The sequence below is a fragment of the Strongylocentrotus purpuratus genome, unplaced genomic scaffold, assembly GCF_000002235.5.
Source record: "Strongylocentrotus purpuratus isolate Spur 01 unplaced genomic scaffold, Spur_5.0 spur5_scaffold_8, whole genome shotgun sequence".
Classification (NCBI taxonomy): Eukaryota; Metazoa; Echinodermata; class Echinoidea; order Camarodonta; family Strongylocentrotidae; genus Strongylocentrotus; species Strongylocentrotus purpuratus.
In genome coordinates this window covers 803,240-825,405 of record NW_022145614.1, presented here as the reverse complement: position 1 = coordinate 825,405, position 22,166 = coordinate 803,240, and the positions used below count along the sequence as shown (strand labels likewise).

Genomic DNA, 22,166 nt, shown 5'->3' with positions numbered 1-22,166 from the left:
TTTAACAGCCTGTCCTTAGAGGCTAGTCCACTCGGTGTTAACCCTCTCCTTCTCAGTGTTAGTAGATACCATGCATATTATATCTTGCATTGAGAACCAATGACTTAATCATCAAATTGTGCCCTTTGTACCTGGTTCTGAATAGAAACTCCAAAGAGAAAGGGAGTAATTTTGTGACTCAAATTACCATGAAAGCTATTCTGCTTCCAATCTTAATGGAGGAGGGAAAGAGAGAGGGGAGAATTTAAACACTTCAGAGAACAATAGCGGCTTACATTGTATTGTTGGAGGCAATGTATACTTTGGATAAAAAGAGGGTCAGGCAAAATAGTGACTTTACTTTAGGGAGAAGTGTTTATCTTGGTGAAGGGCTGTGCCAAGCTTTTCTCTTTCCTTGTTTGTGTTCCACTTCACAACTATTCAACGTTTGTTAGACTTCTAATCAAAGGGAATTAAAGGGAAAGAAAGATACAAGCTAGAAAATAGTTTATCGGAATTCCTTGAGTTGTACCACTCTTTTTGGCAAATCGATTCATCATTATTTCTTTTTCGATTGAAATTTTGGTCTCTTTGATCTATGGAAGTTTCAGACATGATGACATTGATATTTATACTTTTATTTATCCAGGGAAGCTTCATCAGCATCAATACTGTTCTTCCTGTTATACCTATCGTTACCCCAGCAATTGCCAGGTACCTGGGTCCAGAGGCACAAATGTGGGTAAAACATCTTGAACCCAAGACCTCTCATATTATATAAGAGTCAAGAGCCTTCACCCCAGTGTCCCATACACTCCCAATGACAGACACATATAGACCATTATAGATGGAGAAATGTGTCTTTGTTTTGATCCAACTTCTCCAAAAATACCCTTATTTTATTAGTCTGTAAACGAAAGATTAGGCATAATATTCACATTGTTATGAACAAATTTGAGGTTTTGTCTTAATTGTAAGGAAAGCATTGCTGAAGTAATTAGGAAAAAATACTAATTCTTTAGTTGTAAACAGATGAGATAATGAATTTATTTCAGTAGAATTGGTACAAATATTTACAAAATTGTAGACATTTTTATAAATAGAGGAATATTCCATTTTTGTCCATACCATAGTCACCACACGTATAGACTTGGTATCAATAGCATTTTAGACTTTTTATTAATCTGAAAATCTTGGTTGTAGAAATATTCATTTGCCATTATATATATATATATATATATATATGAAAGCATATATGGGTAGAATTAACTTTGCATACATTACTTTTTTTGAAGACATGCTTGAAATTTGAAAACATATCAAACTGGTCTATTACTTGCTAGACATTCATGAAAGTCAGGTATGGATGAAACCTCTAAGATTTACACTTAGTTTTAGATCAGGCAAAGTGTGTTGCCTAAATTTAGAGACATGTATTCCTTATTTTTCTCAGTTTTTTAAATAAGAAATAGAGGTTTATATAGAGAAACTCCATGAGAAGATTGTCATATCCTGCCAGTAAGAACCTTCAAACAAACACCTTCCCAATCTCAGACTCAGAATGATGAAAGATGACAAGAAAGTGATGAGCGATAGTGATAAGGTGACTGTACTATGATAGATCTAATTAATCATACTCCTCATCATAGATTGGTGTAAGGACCTTCTTCATACTATACTAATCACATTAAGATGATAATGACCCATTTTAAGGGCCCAGATTTATTACCATGTCCAATACAAATTTACTCCACCAGTGATTTCAGATGTCTTTGATGTTCATTAGATATTAGAATCTTTTGTCATTTCATAATGTCATGCCTGATATCTCTCTTAGTGCATTCCACTTGAGCAATGAAATGGAACTAATTTACAGCTTTCTTAGCGCTATTTTGGAGTCTGTTTTGATTGGGCGGAGCAGCATCATTAGCGCCCTCATCAGCGCCTCCCATTTTTTTGTCACGTAAAGCCGACATGCGAATAAATGAGGTCACGAAAGTACATCGCACTCATTAGCGGAAGATGAGAGATGTGTAGAGAGGGAGGGGAGCAACGGAACATGATGCACACGTAACCATCCCACATCTGCATATTTGCACTTTTTCTGCGAGCTCATTTAGAGCCGAAAAACCACTTGAAACCTGATATGTAGCGCGGCCTTCCTGACTCTTCCATGCTAATTCCGGCGTTCCCCCTAGGGGACCTTATGGTGCTACCCTTCTAAGCCAGTAATCTGATTAATGCTCAACTCATGAATATTCATATGTTGACACACTTTTTGTCTCCTTTCTCAGTGAAAAGGGCAGGGCTAATTAACATGATTGGGCAAGGTGTTGGCATTTTGAGCGCATTTTGAGCGCATCACTTGGCGTGGGCCTTAATTTCAACTTCCCACCCACAGAAAGTGATGATGTGAATACCTAACAATGCACAATGGATGCATACATATAGCCCCTAATTCCCACCAATGTTATATCTTTCTCATTATAATCCAAAATGAAAGCTTAAGATAAAAATATTACTATATATGATACATTTATGAGTTGTAACAGAAAATATTTGCTGTTGATAACATCTTGTCCTTTGTAAAAACTTCTTGCATTTATTTCAAAGCAAGGCACTTGAAAGTGCTCTCCAAAAACATGCCTAACCTTTTTTTAGATGTATTTTAAAAGCTTTCTCGAAGACAAGGAAGTTTCATTTTTTGTTTATAATGAAGAAAGATTGATATTCCACCCATTAGCAGTGCACAAACTAATTTACTTCACTTAGTACGAACCGGTATCTTATTAAGATTAATTTTCTGTCCTCTTCTTGAGATCTAAGCAAGCTTTCCTTAACTCCTTTCCTATCTCTTATTAAAAACTAACTATGGAGTAATTAGTCAATTTTGAATAAACATCAAAGAGGTGCACATCGGCGCATAAAAATACATTACTATTAATCATGGGTTACTCCCTAATGCGAACGTAGACGACTTTGATCGCTGCTAGCGCACCGACAGTTAATTATGCCATGAATGCATCCCAATCCCACAAACCTAAGCGGGTGTCTGACACTGTCATCAAGATAATTAATTCGTTAACATTGTAATTGGAAGATTCGCCCTTTTTTACCTTGTTAGCCGTGCAACTGGGTTGATTAAGTGTCATTCTCAGAGATCCCTCAAATCTCTTTTCCAGTCCTGAGATGCTGTGATGATGGTGCTGAAAGAAAGCTGCTCATAAATCGCTTCCAAAATCATTGCAAAATGTTATTCAAATAGATGGTCTGGAATCTATGCAGATCATTTGTCTGTGTACTATATTAACAAATAATATGTTTAATCCTCCATGGTTTAGATAAAGAGAATGAACAATAAAGTATTTATTTCAATTTTCGATCACAGATTTAATTAGTGTCTGTGTTTGTTGGAAAAAATACTAGGTCAGATTTTGGCATATTTTGTTAATACTTTTTGTTTGATATGTGTCTTTTTTCTGCTAGATTTGCATCTCCCCCTCTAAAACACTTAATTCATCCCATCTATTACATTTTTCTTCTTATCTTCATAGATGAAGACCATATTTTGTATGATACCTACATCTTACTAGGCTGATCATTGTTAGTGAGTGAAGAAAAAACTCATACTTATCTCATTAGGGAATCTCATAGAGAATCAAACAAAATTAAAAACAATTTGTTGAAATTAGGGCTTTGATACTCTTTCTATATCACTCAAATCATTTTAGTCCTAAAAATGTTTATTTTATTTATTACTTTAAAAATGTATTTATGTAAGAAATAAGACAAGCTTGTATTTATCTGTCTTTATTGTGCTCAAAATTCTAAAAATACATGTACATCTTATAGCAGTCTTAATCTTTGTTATTAACCACAAATTGTAGAGTGATTTAATTCCTTCTTGCTGACAGCAGGTGATATCATCTTGCTTTAGTAAAAGTCTATATGAAATATCTTTTATATATTTTAGAAGTAGAAGGGTATAGCATGTAGTTAAAGCCCTTCTTGCTCTGAGCATACAATTAAAAAAGCTGCAGGTATATGAATGGAGATTCATTGAAATCACCTGAGAGAGGCTAACTACAATTTCATTTCTTGAAAATCGTTTTTTGGAAGAGTTTTTCTGTGTTTCTCCCCGAGTATGGCCTTTGAGCAATATTGAGACATCATATATTAGTTGGCCTTGTACTCAATAATCAATGTTATAAGGCAATTAATGCTTACCATACACAGAGTGACAAGCTACCAGGTTTTACTTCATCTTATTTGCAGTGCACGTTGCTATTATTCATATTATTCCTATTTAAACATATTGCCCTTGATTTAAGTTTTCAATAGTGACCTCAGCTTGGTATATCTTTCTTTTATAGATACTCTCACAATGATTATTATATATGCAGCCAGAGTACATATAGATTCACTGCTTATTGAGAAAATTTTGTTATGCATTCAATAGTGTTAAAAAGCGGAAAATTACAACCTGAAAGATATATCTCAAGCTATTTTTGTCTTCATATGGGTTTGTTTTTTGTTGGGTTTTCACCACTTTTCAACTAATTTCTTTAAGAATTGAATTTTTAAGCAGTGTGAATTGAGGACGATTCAATACCTCATTCATGACATTTTGAATGATATGTTTGGTAAGATGTACATGTATATCATTTTTGAATGGTTGTTCACCTTGGTCTATGGTTGGCAGTGTTGTTGTCTCATAAAGCTCCATATTATGATATTCATTAGCTGCTTCATCTGCTACCTTTTATATAAATGAAATTAATATTATAACCAATCTTACTCTGATAAGATAGATATATACTCACTTAGTGACTTTGGATAAGAGTATACCTTGAATTTCAATGATTTGTGATACCTTGTGTTTCATCCTAGTTTTAGTCCAATATTAACCACCTAAATGTGTATATCCGATACTTTTTTACTTGAAAGAATTGCTTATGAGTTATGTATCCTTATATTTTTGCATTTTTATAACATTCACATGAAGTGTTTTTCTGAAACTGTGTGAAAGAACAATGAATAATTATATAGTTTGTTTTGTTTTCATTTGCAGAATAATATGAAGAAATCTCTGTCCAACACGACTCATAAGAAAAGAGCAATCCTTACTTTGAGATTGATTGGAGGATGTTTGGTTCAGTTGAACTTGAACTGTTTATATGACATGGTCATGTAGGGGGACTTTTCATACTATTCAAAGCTATTTGGAAGACTAAAGTATGTTGTATGTTTTAGGTCATTTTTGTTTACTTTATTAAAATCATATGATATTCTTTTTATAGGCACTAAAAATTTAAAATCTTGAAATGTAGTGAGTATCAGACACTACAATAATCACATGTAGTGAGTTGTAAAATGCCACTGAATTTTATAATTGGCAAAACTAATTTTACCAATTATAAAACCTGTGTAGGCCACATGTGCTGTAAAATCTCCTAGTTGCATAAGTGGATTTTGATTATACTTTTCTTTGAAGCAAGTGGCTTCGATAATCATCCAAATAGTGTACCATAATGTAATTTATTAGATATACCAGGTCTCTTGTGTAACTGAGAGTGAATTGTGAGTATGATGATAAAGATAGAAATAGAGAAAAATGATTGAGAACTTGTTAATCAGGTTGGCCCCAGGCACTTGTAGAAAATATATTGATGAAGAAAGAGAAAGAGAAATTGACACTGGAACAAGTACGCTGGGGCTTCTCATATTACGCCAGTCCAACAATTACTTCCAAGAATTATTTTGTTGGAGAAGCAGAGAGAGAGAGATGGTAAGCACTGATTGGCATCCTACGTTGCAATCAATAATTAGAGATTTCTCCATCTTTTTCCTCCTTCTTCTTCTTCTTCGTCTTGGGCAAAATGGTTTGAGTTTGCAGTGCGTGACACACAGGCAGTGTGTAGCATGCTAACTTCAGACTGAGCAGCCATGGTGTATGTAACCTGAGACAGATAAGATGTGTCTTTTACATCTGGCGGATAAATATTACAATATCCTACGCATAGTCCTTTTATTAATCTTGCCGTGAATTTGGCATTTCCTCTGTCCAATTGAGGTGCTGGAAATGTCAGAGCTTATTTGAATATGTTACTTGAACTTTAGAGAAAGTAACATCTTGCCATGCTATAGTTTTTCCTTTCATTAAGCTGCTAGTAATGATCCTATTTGCTGAGAGGCAGAAGGTTGTTAACTCGTCTCACTTTACCTTACATCCTTCTGGCTCCAAACAGACAGTATATCATAGATGGTGTGCCTTTTGCTTCTTGGTGCTTGGCTGAGCTTCTGGGTGCTAAAATGTGCTAGCTTGCTATTTAAAATTATACATCTTCACTACTCTGACTAGGATCATACATTAATAATGTTCAAAAAGAGATCATTATTGATGTGTGAGGAGGGGCATAATGACTACCGGTAGGTCGTTAATAAAACATTTAAAATTGACTAAGTCCGTACAAATTTCAAAGAACCACAAGTTGGGCACTGTAACCCTATAAATTCTAAAATATTTCCCATTTCAACTGTATTTTAATTACAGTTTACATATATTCAATATGTTTTTAATTCTACATGTTATATTTTATTTGCTTTTCTTATAGTTATTACAATAGTGCTTTAAACTATATACCTACATGTATTATCTAATCAAGAATCTCCTGTTGTAATACAACTCCAAGACTTGAGTCATTTCAGTTTATGTTACGTTTTTATTCACCAGTAAGCTATGTAAAGGTTAATCAAGTACTTTTCAATTTGTATTTCATTTTGTACAATTTTTGTATTGTAGTAGATTAACATTATAATATATATCTCCGTAGATCAGTTTCCCTCCATGTGATTTGTGTGTTATCTAGGTCTAGCATTCCAATTCTAGCTGCAATTGTCATGTATTTTGTATAATTATTTATGTGTATATTTACTCATTTGTATACTCAACTCTTATCATATAACTTATGTATTCTTAGCCTTTATTTTCAAATTTACAGCTGTTATTTTTGTATTGACTTTGCCTTAGTTCTATTTATATTACGTGTGTGATTTGTTTTAATCTAACTACTATTGATTGCAAAATTGATTATTACAATTATACAAAGTTTTATAATGCTTAAAAGCATTTGGAAAATTGGTCAGATTTAACAGGGGTATTCTTTTAATTAATTAAAAAGACATGGAGGATTGTAGTGGAGTGTTTATTAAAAAGTAAGTATAAACAAATAATAAGTTTTTACAAAAAAAGTTACAAAAATTCAATGATTAACCATCGCATCGAAATTTGTGTGTGTTTTTGCAGCAATATGATTTAGCTTTAAATTTGCTTCTTTTCTTATATTATGCAGCTGATGTGATTTTACGATGTTTATATTCTCATGATTGTTGCAACACTTTGGATTGGGTATTTCCTTTTCGACAAGTGGAAGGGACTTTTTTTCTCTGTGACAAACCCTAATTGCACTTTGCAGTTCTTTTATAGCCATATCATTATGTGTGTAATACATGTGTGGTTTTAAAAAATCAATTCTGTATTGATTCAGATTTCAGAAAACAAACCGATTTAAGTAGACATGTTAAAAAACGACAAACAACACACTTTTATAGTGTAAGTATTCATAATTGAATGATACACGCCATACAACTAAAACAACAAATTTATATATCTTACGTTTGTACTTTAGAAGGGCTTAGATATTTTATATTATGTAATTAAGATTAGATTCTTGTACATTTTTTAGGAAGTTAATTGTTTTGTATTCAAACATATACCTTTATCATTAAAGCCATTAGCTGTGTGTAGTGGTGCAGACAAAATGACGTTTTGTTGTTCTTTATGTTGTAAGCCTTGTGTAGATGATCAATATACAGGTGATATCCATCCATTGAGTGCTATAAGGGTGTTAATTCATGTCACTTTGTGTTGAGTCCACACCCCTCTTGTTCTTAGATGATATCTGAGGTGATATCATTGTATGAAAGAAGTAAGTATGATTGTATGTTGGCATGGAATGAAAAGATGGAAAAGATAAATAAAAGAGAAGGAAGAGGGGGGAATGAGGAGATAAGAGAGAATGTAAGGAATAACGTTAAGAGGGATGGAGAGGAAGAGATGCCATAATACTAGGGAGGACCTGAGTAAAGGGAGGGGAGAGGACATGAACATATCAGGCAAGGAGAGAGGAGGAGCCTAGATGAGGGGGTTTGGAAGAATACATGAGAGTGAAGGAATATAGAGGTGTTTAGTAAGATGAGAGAAAGAGATGATTTAAAATAAAGTGAACTTGGGAGAAGATGAAGAGGAGATAAATTAGAACGCATTTGAAGGAGCTAGAGAAGAGAAAGAGTGGAGAGGAGAGAAAGAGTGGAAAGGGAGAAGACTGGAAATGAAAGTATAGGGGAAACATGATATAAAGGGTAGGAGAGAGGATAGTGGAACAGAAAGAACACGAGAGAAGGAGAGGGAAATGAGGATGAGTTGAGGGAGACCAAGGGGGAGAAAATAGATGAGATTATGGATGACCTCAGAGTAAGGGGAGAGGACGAACGGGGTGTCGGATACGGAAAGGAGAGGAAGACGGGATAGAGGATTAGGAAGGGTGTGAGCGAGTGAAGAAGAGGAGATAGTGGGATTAGGGGAACATTAGAGAACATGGGTAGAAAACGAGATAAAGGGATGACCAAGGATGTAGTCTTGTGTTAACAAAAGATGGAGATACCATGTCTAACGGCCACGCCACGCCGTCTTCTATTATGATGAACTAATAGAATCGAGCTCCGAGTGAAATCAGGTTTTTGGATTGGTCCGCTAGCTATATGACTTTCACTCAGGGGTGGGGTTAGTCTCAAATAGACCACTGTATCAGTGTATGATATTATATTATTAAAATATAAAATACAAAGAAACAAATCCAGAAATAAAGTGCTTGGACACGATTTGAATTACGATGCCACTTGGTAATTATTTAATTAATATGAATGACAAATCTCATCCATCAAATCAGAATAATAAAAATAATACAATTTGTATATAAATGTTGCAATAAATATAATTGCAAAGTATTCTTAAAAGTTAAAGGGCGACTTAATTCTTACTTAATTAGTTACAGTCTAATGGGGAAGGGAAGGGATAGGTTAATGGAAATGAAGTTAGTAATTATGGCCACTTAGCTCGCTGATATTTCGATCGCGGACTTGACTTGGAACGGGATGCAACTGGGACGAACTTGGACGAGACTTGGAGAAACTTGACTTGGAGGAACTTGACTTGGAGGAACTTGACTTGGAGGAACTTGACTTGGCGGGAACAAAGCTGGACAGGATATGGCAGGAACGAAGCTGGACTTGACTTGGCGGGACTGGAACTTGACGGGTACGGGAACGAAGCTGGACGTGACTTTGTACTAAACTGGATACAGTTCTTTTATAGCGTGGAACAGACACTTTCCCAAATGCCTTGAGCCGAAGTTGACATTGAGTTGACTTTAAAATACGGAAGGTGTATTTCAGAATTTCCTCAACCTCTCGAAGTGTCTACACTGTTACTCGCTGATATTTCTCCAAAGTCCAAACCTTGAAGTATGTTGTATACTGGATATTTGAAGCACTGATGATTATTAAAAATGTATTAGCAGGAGAAGGGCTTCGGATGAGGAGGTTCCAGGTGGGGGTTTCCAAGTGATGGGGTTCCAAGTGAGGATTTCATGCAGGGGATGGGGGTTTTATACCTAATTACATATTCACAATCTCAATATCGAGATCTCCTCCTACAAAATATTCTTACCCTAAACTTAACTATTTCATTATTATTACTGTAGGTGACTGGGCGGGCATAATACTCGATGGACACTCAAACAGTGTTCCTAAACCATTAATCCTAACATTATGATTGGGCAAAAGTAAAAATAAGGGGAAGGAGTAAAAAATACAAATGCTCATTGGTCAGTTGGGGATATTCCTGCTACTACTTTCTTTGGTGACTCAGCTCCTTTACTCAGAAAACAAATGTCTTGTCTTCCAACCCAAACTGGTATTTGTAGAGGGATAATTTATTTGCCTGTTTCCCACTATTTGCCTGTTCATAATCAGTCAACACAAACACTGGTTGAATATGGGCTTTGTCTACTAACATCCTATTCTTGGAATCTTTGGACCAGTGGAAAATGACCAGGTATCATCTCACTGTAGTTCGCTGACCTCAGTTAGGAAGAAAGATGATGAAATAGGAGAGGGAAAGAGAAAGAGAGAGAGAGAGAGAGAGAGGTTATCATCTCACTGTAGTTTGCTGACCTCCAGTAGAGAGGATGATGCAATAAAAGAGAGAGAGAGAGAGGGAGAGAGAGAAAGAGAAAGAGAGAGGGGTGTGGGGATTGCCTGGTTTAAAGGGAGATATCTCTACTTCGCTACATCTTCCCCTTGGCCACTTGAATGGCGACCTCGCCATTCCCCAAATAGGAATATAAAAAAACACACCACCATTTATCTCAGGACTAATAAGTACAATTGTCTTTCCTAAAAACTTAGGGTTTACCAAATGACATCTAAAATACTACTACAACACTCAATTGATGCCTACTGCGCTCATAATACAAGATATGAAGGCAATAGCATATAACACAATTTTACTTTATGACCAAAGTATCCTATGCACACAATTCATGTCCTATTACATAACAACAGAGATTAAACTCCATCTCTACAAATCCATCTATAAAAATGTCAGTGCAAACTTAAAATAAATCAAATGCATGTCTAGAATGCAAATAATTACACAAAACAATACCATGTCGGTATATCCTCAGATTCCCAAACAGAATTAAATCAAGCGATATTGTATCAAAGTACAATATATAATAGTATACATCATTTATGACTGTATCTATTAGTGCAAAGATACCCAATGTATAATAAGAACTACATTTATTTTACTATTTCTTCCCTACCAATCAACCAAATGTCTCAAATGATTAACCAAATCCACAACTGTCGCCTCAGTCCTGGTACAACTGTTTAATATTCCTTTAATTAATACACCGCTTAGCTACGTAAAACATAAACTACAAAAAGAGGAGAAGGATAGTAGAAGAAAGAGAAAAAGGTGATACAATAAACTTCATAGCTTTCCGAACGCACTGTGGTCAATGTAAATAACATTACCCCGATCCAATTACTATGGAATACAAACATAAAACTAAAATGATCAAGCTGTCGGGTGTCTGTTGAACTCCCAACCATACACAATATTATGCAATCCCCAATTGGGCACACCATGACGGCGTCTAGAGCTCGCGCGAAGCCAAGCCAATGACCACCGGCAATGTTATCAACAAAAATTATACTCATTTAATTAATTGTACATGTACTCCAATACATGACTTCTCGACATACTAGGTTGCATGCACAAGCGATTAAGTGCGAGTGACGCTTCCCTCCGAACTATCCCTAATGATGCTCCGACATCCTATCTTTCCTTCAATAATAATAAAATTAAAATAATTTTCTACATTTACTACAAACAAAAATTTAAAAAATTAAGCAACTCGTGTCAGGCAATTTCCACAAACACTATAGGGTTCCATCATGCATTCCGATCCGATGCATAAATGTCAGTTCAGTGCCTAGAGCTTGCAATAAAGCCAAGCTAATGGTCACTAACCATGAAATACAAAATAAACAAATTATGTCCCAATAAACCTCATATTTAATGGAAACATCTTAACCTTCACATAAAATTAAAGTGATAACCTCTTGGCACACACTATAATCTAAGTAAGTGGGGACAACAACAACAACACCTTTTTCACCCAAAGCAGCAACACAATTCTACACAAAACATAACGCCTAAACATAACTTGTTGCACAATTTGACTTTGATAGATAAGTTTATCCGGTGGGCGCGGGCATCTTTGTGACTGTCTCGGGGGGCAGTCCTCCTCTTCAATTGAGGCGGCCTATTGCTACTCACACGGACGGGTAGGGGATGGGGTAACATCACCTTCCACTTCATCATCATTAACAAAAAACAACATCAACAAAAATTATCACTACTCATCCTCATCATCTAGTTCAAGTTGCTAAATAATACCTAACCTCGGGATCACGTCATCTACCTTATCATTTTTCTATGGGACAGTCCTTGCAATTACTTCATAATCATCGCTATTTATAAATAGGGCCTGGGTTAGTTATCTCCAACCTTTAAAAAAAAAATCAAAATCCGAATGTTTCTGATATTTAACAGTTGCATATGCTGAAGTAACAAAATGGCAAATTAAATCTATTCTCTATCAAAAAATTCTCTTATCCCTACCAAAATTCATATCTAACTATTTTCTTTAAAACAAAAATACTTTTAATTTTACTCGTAAAAAAAAAAAATCTCTAAAAAGTGATATCAGCAACTAGCAGGCTAGAAACTTAAGCACAAAAGGCAAAGCAACGGTGGACCACTTTAAAACATCCGATCAGACTTCCAACTACACATAAAAAAATATATACGATCAGGATGCTCCTACAAAGGCAGCATCTCAATATTTTCCTCAAGAAAATATTAACAAAACTATTCAAAAAAACCTCATCCATGCGCAAAGTTATCTTTCTTTAGACTAACCGCAACATGATGATCTCCAGCTCCAATACTAAACTACTTTAAAACAGTCTACTCCTACCTTATCGGCATCATGCCTATTTACGACTTATTTCGGAACAGAAACTAAGCCAGCAATGAGCTATTGATAAGGGGAATACGTGGCAGTTCCCAGAACTCCACCCTAACTGGAACTTAAATGCTACATCTAATTTAATGAAAATCTTCTCGCACATCTTTCTTAGGTCCACTTCTCTAAGCCTTCTTATACTTTCTGTCTCATTACCTATGATAACCTCAATCACAACAATACCCGAAATCTTTAATTTGGTAGTAGCAAACTATCATGTCTTCACTAAAAATATTTCTTCCTATCAACTTAAAATATAAATAAGTCAGAGCGAGTACCCTCCTGCACTCCTCAAAACAAAAAATTATTTGCGCAACTTAAAACAATAATTCCTTCTCCCTGACACAATTAAAAATCCCTGATCTCTGACAATACTATGATGAATTACTCGGGTTTAAAGAAAAAAAGACTTACACGTTACTTACAGGAAGAAAAAAATATCATTGTACTTGAAAACTTTTGGAATTGCCATGTTACTACAACATATTTAAATTACCTTAAATAAATCAACAACAAAAAAGAAAGGATAGGTCAGTGCATGTTAAAATCTAGCCGAATGGGGACATTTCAAATCTTAATTTTGGCTCTGCTTGGAAATACAGAACGTTTTAAATTCTTCAAAATACACCTGTCAACTATTACCGGTATGTCATCTTGTTCATTGTCATCATCTCGTCCACACTCACACAGCTGACAACTAAGTTTGTCAACCAGAGGCATGCCAAACAGATTCACAGACACCAACATAAAAAGAAAAATGCAACTCATTATGCTCATGGCTACTTCACAAACAAGGCAAAAGTATGAAATTGACCAACTCTTTACAAAACTAAAACACTACATATACAAGCACTTTTACTGACAGGGACTTAGCATCAAACCTGTCTTTTATCAAACTATTTTGGGAGCGTTACAGCGTTTTGAAATATTTAAAACCAAAATCCTACTAGAGCAGTCGTGCTGATAACGCGAAAAGTCGTGGGTTCCGTCTAACGGCCACGCCACGCCGTCTTCTATTATGATGAACTAATAGAATCGAGCTCCGAGTGAAATCAGGTTTTTGGATTGGTCCGCTAGCTATATGACTTTCACTCAGGGGTGGGGTTAGTCTCAAATAGACCACTGTATCAGTGTATGATATTATATTATTAAAATATAAAATACAAAGAAACAAATCCAGAAATAAAGTGCTTGGACACGATTTGAATTACGATGCCACTTGGTAATTATTTAATTAATATGAATGACAAATCTCATCCATCAAATCAGAATAATAAAAATAATACAATTTGTATATAAATGTTGCAATAAATATAATTGCAAAGTATTCTTAAAAGTTAAAGGGCGACTTAATTCTTACTTAATTAGTTACAGTCTAATGGGGAAGGGAAGGGATAGGTTAATGGAAATGAAGTTAGTAATTATGGCCACTTAGCTCGCTGATATTTCGATCGCGGACTTGACTTGGAACGGGATGCAACTGGGACGAACTTGGACGAGACTTGGAGAAACTTGACTTGGAGGAACTTGACTTGGAGGAACTTGACTTGGAGGAACTTGACTTGGCGGGAACAAAGCTGGACAGGATATGGCAGGAACGAAGCTGGACTTGACTTGGCGGGACTGGAACTTGACGGGTACGGGAACGAAGCTGGACGTGACTTTGTACTAAACTGGATACAGTTCTTTTATAGCGTGGAACAGACACTTTCCCAAATGCCTTGAGCCGAAGTTGACATTGAGTTGACTTTAAAATACGGAAGGTGTATTTCAGAATTTCCTCAACCTCTCGAAGTGTCTACACTGTTACTCGCTGATATTTCTCCAAAGTCCAAACCTTGAAGTATGTTGTATACTGGATATTTGAAGCACTGATGATTATTAAAAATGTATTAGCAGGAGAAGGGCTTCGGATGAGGAGGTTCCAGGTGGGGGTTTCCAAGTGATGGGGTTCCAAGTGAGGATTTCATGCAGGGGATGGGGGTTTTATACCTAATTACATATTCACAATCTCAATATCGAGATCTCCTCCTACAAAATATTCTTACCCTAAACTTAACTATTTCATTATTATTACTGTAGGTGACTGGGCGGGCATAATACTCGATGGACACTCAAACAGTGTTCCTAAACCATTAATCCTAACATTATGATTGGGCAAAAGTAAAAATAAGGGGAAGGAGTAAAAAATACAAATGCTCATTGGTCAGTTGGGGATATTCCTGCTACTACTTTCTTTGGTGACTCAGCTCCTTTACTCAGAAAACAAATGTCTTGTCTTCCAACCCAAACTGGTATTTGTAGAGGGATAATTTATTTGCCTGTTTCCCACTATTTGCCTGTTCATAATCAGTCAACACAAACACTGGTTGAATATGGGCTTTGTCTACTAACATCCTATTCTTGGAATCTTTGGACCAGTGGAAAATGACCAGGTATCATCTCACTGTAGTTCGCTGACCTCAGTTAGGAAGAAAGATGATGAAATAGGAGAGGGAAAGAGAAAGAGAGAGAGAGAGAGAGAGAGGTTATCATCTCACTGTAGTTTGCTGACCTCCAGTAGAGAGGATGATGCAATAAAAGAGAGAGAGAGAGAGGGAGAGAGAGAAAGAGAAAGAGAGAGGGGTGTGGGGATTGCCTGGTTTAAAGGGAGATATCTCTACTTCGCTACACATGCATATGGGTAACATATCTAACACTCCGAAAGCAGTGCTGGGAAACAGACGGGACTTAATATGAAATGACAAATTCTTTAATATAAAATGTGATGTGCCTCAAAAGAATCTGCCATATTTAGGAAGAAACTTACCCCCCCCCCCCCCCCAAAAAAAAAAAAAAAAAAAATTATACAATACTAAATGAATATGAGACGTGGTGGCGTAAAACGTATATCGGTCCATGTTTATATAGGACGGGAAGAGGTGACGTACCGCAACACATCGACAATCAAAACAAGGATATTCAGTAATTTTTCATGATTTCCGCCTGCAATACATTTTCTTTGGGGGTTTAAAAATGTTCTGATAATTCAGTAATTATCTCTTCTGCCTTTCTCTTTCTCGTTGTCTCTTTCCTTTTTTCCTCTTTATTTTCTCTTCTTGCTATTCAACCTTTCTCGACGAATATAGTCCGAAGAACTGATGTAGACCTATTTTTGTTGCCTACAATCAGCATCCAATTTAAATTTCATAAAACTTAATATTTCACGGTTTTTGGTCACCGTCCAAACATTGATTCCCTAGCGACTTACAAGAGGTACCTCCTTATAATGCCTTAACTCCGCCCACAGAAAAACATTTAACCAATGGGATATCGGAAACGGGAAGGAAATCCTTGTCAATCATAATTCGTCCCTTGATAAAAGACCGCGCGCGGGAAAAGTCCCCGCAGACAAGTGGAGCAGGTTTTACGTGGGTTGCGACCAAGCTCTCGTATTTCATTAGGTCTTAGCTTGTTTCACCCAAAACAGAGACTTCTCCACTCACTATGTCGCCAGAAATCAAGTATACAGTCTTTAACCATCCGTCAAAGCTCGCCCATGATTTAAACTCAAAATTTCATCGAATTTCCTGTCATTTCTCCCTCACTAGCTTCCCTTCACTACAACGTGCCTAGCCATTTCCAATAATCTAAATCGCGAAGAAACTCGGCCCAGAAACGAACTGCTTATTAGCTTTTCACCTTTTTTAGATAATCTATCTCTCGATTTTTGAAGGTCATGCTCATGATTCTAGATGGTGTGAGGATAAAGTACAGGAGACCCCTGTATCGATCAAAACTCGTCTTGGATTTGTTCGAAGCAGACACCAGCTGCCTGCATTTCTAAAGCGTTTGACATGGAACAAGTTACAATTCCATCAAAATGTTAGCGACCAATATCTAAAAGCCTATCTTGAGAGAAAAAAAAGCGTAACCTAACACGTATTTATTAATGTAATCATTGTTATTGTTGAATAACTAATCACAGTAACATGCATACAATAACAAAAAAACAATCAGAAGAAATTAAAATGTATAGGCCTACATCGTCGCTCTTGAATACAACGCCGAGCATCACAAGAATGATATCTATGAGTGTCCATTAGTTTTGCAATCTTTTCTTCATCTTCTAAAATTTTGATATTTAAAATATGTTCTGCATGACTGTTGTCAAGTCCTAGTTCTTTTCCTCCGCCGGTGTAGTTTCAGAGAGGAGTTGAGCACGAAAGCAGCATTTCTCGACCTCTACGATCATGTTTGTCCAGGAGTTTTCCTGATAGTAATATCATAAGGCTTCAAGGTCAACTTGTCTAATCCAGGTCCTGGCGAATAATTTCTTTCTGGATTAAATTGTTAAACCTTCTATATCGTCTGGCACTTGTCACTTTTCCCTGCATCTTTCAAGCTTGATCTTCTTTCTGACACTCACTAGTTGAGTGACGAACATGGAAACTCCAAGATGAGTATTTGGAGAGAATCTGATAACTATTTTGAAATGGGTCTGTCTGGGATGCGTACTCTAAAGGGAGTATACCCGCCTACATCGTGCTTTAAACCGTCTGTCTTGAGTATTACTCATCCTTTACTGCAATTAGAGAGTTTGTTTGGCTGACTATAGCTTGGTACCTTCAAATCAAATCAATCCAAGATCGAGTCCTTTCCTATACTGGATGAGAATCTACCAAGAGACTTGACAAAAACAATTAGTGGGGGATAAACATGAAAAGTTTAGCAAGCTGTTTTGAAATTTGAAATCTTTACAAGATTTGAGCTGTAAAGTGGCAGACAAAATGTTGCGGGGCTGAATGATTTTGAGTTAATGCTTTGTGTGTTCCCCCGGCTTCATTCAAACCAATTATTGCAGAGATATTTATGATCATCTTAACAGCGCATGTAATGATAAATGTAATTTGGTATCGCAGTATTGCGTATTTTGTTTTGATAATGAATAGGGCATTTGTTATAAATTGATAGAGTCAAATCGACTTTGCGATCGTGATGTAAAAAAAAAAATCATTAATTAATTAATTAATATTGACCACTCCATTTTACAAGCAAGCAGTCTAAAGAGTAAAGACTCACTTGAACACAAGATATACATCTGTACAGTGAAGTGATTAATAAGGCCTATATTTATCTCGACCCCATGTCTCTTTACCCTTTTTAAATGTCTTTGATTTTTATCTCTGCGATCACAGCATCCTGAGGAGATATATCTCTTGTCAAGTTACCACACTCGTTATTCATTAACCTTCATCTCATGCTTTCGTGATAAGTTGAAACAAAACCGACATAGAAATAGGTAATTAATGCAACATTGTAACACCCTAGGGTGATCCATCAAACACGAGCTCAACATCTTCCTGTTTTCACCGGACTTCATAAACATGGCAGCGTGTAGAAGGGGAAACATAAAGAGGCCTTCACTGTCATTAGTCATATACTAACCAATTACAACCTTCTCATTATAAACCATACATAGTCCTTCATAGCAAATGAGAATATAAATGAATTGAAAGTACATGCATATAAGAACTGGAAGCATGAAGGTTTGGTAACTTTGATAATTTGCCATACTCAACATACTTAATTACATTGTAATTGTGCATAAATTATAGATAAATATAAAGTAATTTAAGATTTTTATTCAAAAATCACGATCATAATATTCTACATTTTTGTAAAAATCTATACTTACAAGCTATTCAGTTATAGCCGACATTGCGCCATAACCAACAAAAGAACAAGTAAAGGGTGTTAACTCAGTGCAAAATGATTTTGAGTTAGCCTGGATATCGGTTGCAGCGATTCGTGGGAATTTCGTCTGAGTTTTCGAGAGGATGTGCTTCCACAGTCAGGTGGAATATGAACAGAAATAATCACTTCCCATGAATATAACCAAGATACATAATAGACGTAACAAGGGAATTGCATTTTGCTTTAATAATTTGTCGTGAAAACTTCTTAGTATTTAACTTACCCCAGTATGAAGCGATTGCGCTTTTGCGATTTTGCGATTTTATACCTACTGCTTCCCCCTTTATCACATTTTATCTTTTTTTTTATAAATCATTTTCTTTCTTTCTTTCTTTCTTTCTGTTATTATATCTTCATTCCTTTCTCTTCCTCCCGTGCCCCTACCTTGCCCCCACCTCTCCTCTCTCTCTCTCCCCCCTCTATCTCTCTTTCTATTCATCTCTTCTCCCCTGCACCCCTCTCTCTCTCTCTCTATTTTCCCTATTCTCCACCCCCTGTCTGTCTGTCTCTCACTCTCTGTCTCTGTCTCCCTCTCTCTCACACTCCCTCCTCTCTCTCTCTCTCTCTCCTTTTCTCTCTTCTCACTCGTCTTCTTTGATCCAACCCTGTCTCTTCCCCCTTCTTTCTCTCATACTCACACTCTAATACCGGTATATCTTATTATCTTCTTCATTCTTTATAATGTGTGCCCATCCTTAGTGTGTACCTCAGCCCCCAAATTATGCGTGCAAACACTAATTATTCGGTGTGATCCCAAGTATGCTTGCTTTAGCCACAGCCTCCGGGCATTATATTCATCGGCCAAGCACTGGAATACTCAATAGGATCAAACTAATGAAAGACATGATCGAAATCACCAAGCTTGAATAAATTATATATCAAAATATGATATATCTCATGTGATATACTTATAATGCTCAGAGACGGGTAGATTATCCTCGCAGATCCATGGCGGTATAGTTAGTAGGGTGCTATAGTATCAGTGCACAACAAACCCAGATTGTATGCTGCAACATTAACTTTGGCGACAGATGTAAAAGTTTGATCCAACAACAAATAATTATTGCTTTTTTATCATTATCACCGACCTACTTATTTCATTAAGAAGAAATTTTAATTCATAGCAAAATACACGATCATATGAATCAGAAAATAAGATCAATATTTAAAGAAAACCATATGGTTTAAGAATTTGTTCAGGATTTTTGGCACGTTAGAGGGTTAGTACACTAGAAGGGATATATATAATAAGTAACATTTCATACAAAAATTAAGCAGTTTTTTTTATTAACCTTCAACAATGTTACCGAGTCACTAGAAAAAAATCTGTTAAAACACAAAAGGGCATAATTAGATGTGTGAAAGCAGTCCATAAAGAAAACGGGATTAACAAATGGCACAATCATCAGTTTATTTCTATTTATCGCTAATTTGTCTTTTAATCTTGATCAATCAGTATAAGCTTTCATTAAACAGTTTCTTCGATGTTTGGCAATTGATGAAAATGAATACATTCTGGAAATTAGTCAATCAGGCCGAGTAAAGTAGTTATGATTATCAGAAACGCACTAAAAAGGAAAGAGAGAAGAAAAAAGTATATAAAAACAGAATGTTCGGGGCTTAAAGCAGGGTATATACGTGTTATTTCTAATTGTGTAACGAAAAACAGTCAGGATTATCATTAATATGACGTTAAAACTGCTCATCAATTTATCGTTATGTACCAGTTCTCCCCTTATCACGGTACTAATCTTGTTCTAGTAATCGACTCAAAATAATGGAAGGCCAGCATGCTATAAAAATATAAAACAGTCGATGTATTTTGGTTTGATTTACATTAGTGCTTTTACATTTGTTCCGATATTAAGGAATGTGGATCGACTGAATCATTGTTAACAATCCACAAATAATCCTACTCCAATGAATATCGTATCAAATCTACATGCATGGTTTATTATTCCTGCATCGAACTCCAATGTCTTACATCATTCCAAGAAACTTGCTCATTACCATCCTTAATCTTCACCTGGTAACCACGCTCTAAAATGGAAGTGATATAAGAGCATAATCATATCATCGAGGGCACGTACGGAATGGTACTTTATTAGAATTCTAATGACAGACAACACCTTGATGCCTTTAGATAATACGAGATGTGCAAGATGGCCTGAGAAAGAGGCAAAATATCAATATTACAATGACGTCACCACCTTGTTAACTATGCGCAAAAACTGGAGTAATGAGTGCGTCGAGGAAGAAATCCACACTATGCCGTGCATGCCTGAGAATAAATCAATGTCATTCATTCTGTAATAAGAAAAGAACCTGACAACATGGATAATGGTCTTACCTCAAGAAGATTTCATTTTCAGTCTTTCTTTCATACTTATACATAACCAGTTCACAGCTGTCATTTCTATGTGTAACGTGATTGAAAAGTGGAACAAATATGTATTACCTTATTCCTCATTATCCAACCTAAAGCATGTCAAGCCGATTATTATCAGAGAGTGATGCGTGTCAAGTCGATACAAACTGATTTGAATAAATCTCTGAGAGACTCGTTATAAGACTGTTTAAATTAGAAATGCCTAGAAATCATCAACACCATGCATACTATTCTCTAATATACCATTTCTAGCAGCGTGTCGCGGGCAAGAAGGGTATGTTTCTATAGACTTAAGACGGGAGGATAGTCAGGGATATGAAGTTATACCTTTATTGTGGAGAACTCTCTTTCTTGATAATCGATAAACCTACCTCAAAAAGCAATCGCATAATTTAGTTTTATTCATTTAAACGCTTGATTATCATCACCACACAACGTCAACCTTGACATGAAACTAGACGTGGGGGAAGAGAATTGCAAAATGTCCTTATGAAATTCTTTATTCTACCAGTGACTTTTTATTTGACGCGAAATCGATGATAAAATGTGAAGATTAAAAAAGGCACAACAGTAATGAAAACGCCTTATACGCTACCATTCCAATGCCTGGATTTTTCAAGTAATTTCCTTTCGATTAACAACACCGCTATAACGAACATTGACAGGTTAGCTGGTATTGATTATTCAGAATCTTTTAGCTTTAAAGTTATACAAAAAAGGAACACCTTTGTTTCTTTTCAGTTGGCTTGTTGACCATGAAGACGAGTGAAAGAATTCAAGCCACTACGCTTCAAACATCATCAATCCATCTCGCTTCTATTGCAAATTATCCACTTGTAAAATGATGTAAATGGAATCGCTAAATAGTGAGAATGATTTTTTTTCCCTCATCCATCTCGTTTTGCCTTGACTTCCAAATTTGTCTGCTTTCTTCTCTTGAATTTGAGGAGTTGAAAGGCAGAAGCGTTTGGCGATGGTGCGTTCCTAATTAAGTCATGTGCATTCCGTGGTAACACGTAGACTCGACTGCCAAATTACGAGGATGTGATTGTTAAAGAGATTCTAAGCAAGGAATAACTTCTTGGTGGAAGGAGAAAGATTTTTGAAGATGGACTTGAAGTGTTTATTCGAGTTGATATTACATTGCTTAACGTATCTGTATTATGCTTCTGCGGATCTAAACTTAGCATTTCGACTTGTTTTCTATACTTAGTTTTAAGCGAACAGCGAATCACAAGAGTGAATAACCTATTCTTAGTCATACCTAAATCATTTCTTCCACTTTGTCGTAAAGAAGAAAATTGATCCTCATAATGAGTGTTGAATAGATGCATTTAAAAGCG

At 35.9% G+C, this 22,166-nt stretch overlaps 1 long non-coding RNA gene across 1 annotated transcript; it reads left to right on the top strand.

Moving 5' to 3' along the window:
- Nucleotides 1-9,046: 9,046 nt before the first annotated feature.
- LOC115920152 lies at nucleotides 9,047-10,434 on the top strand. Its single transcript, XR_004062205.1, has 2 exons — nucleotides 9,047-10,245; nucleotides 10,302-10,434. It is a non-coding gene; the product is annotated as an uncharacterized LOC115920152 (long non-coding RNA).
- Nucleotides 10,435-22,166: the final 11,732 nt, after the last annotated feature.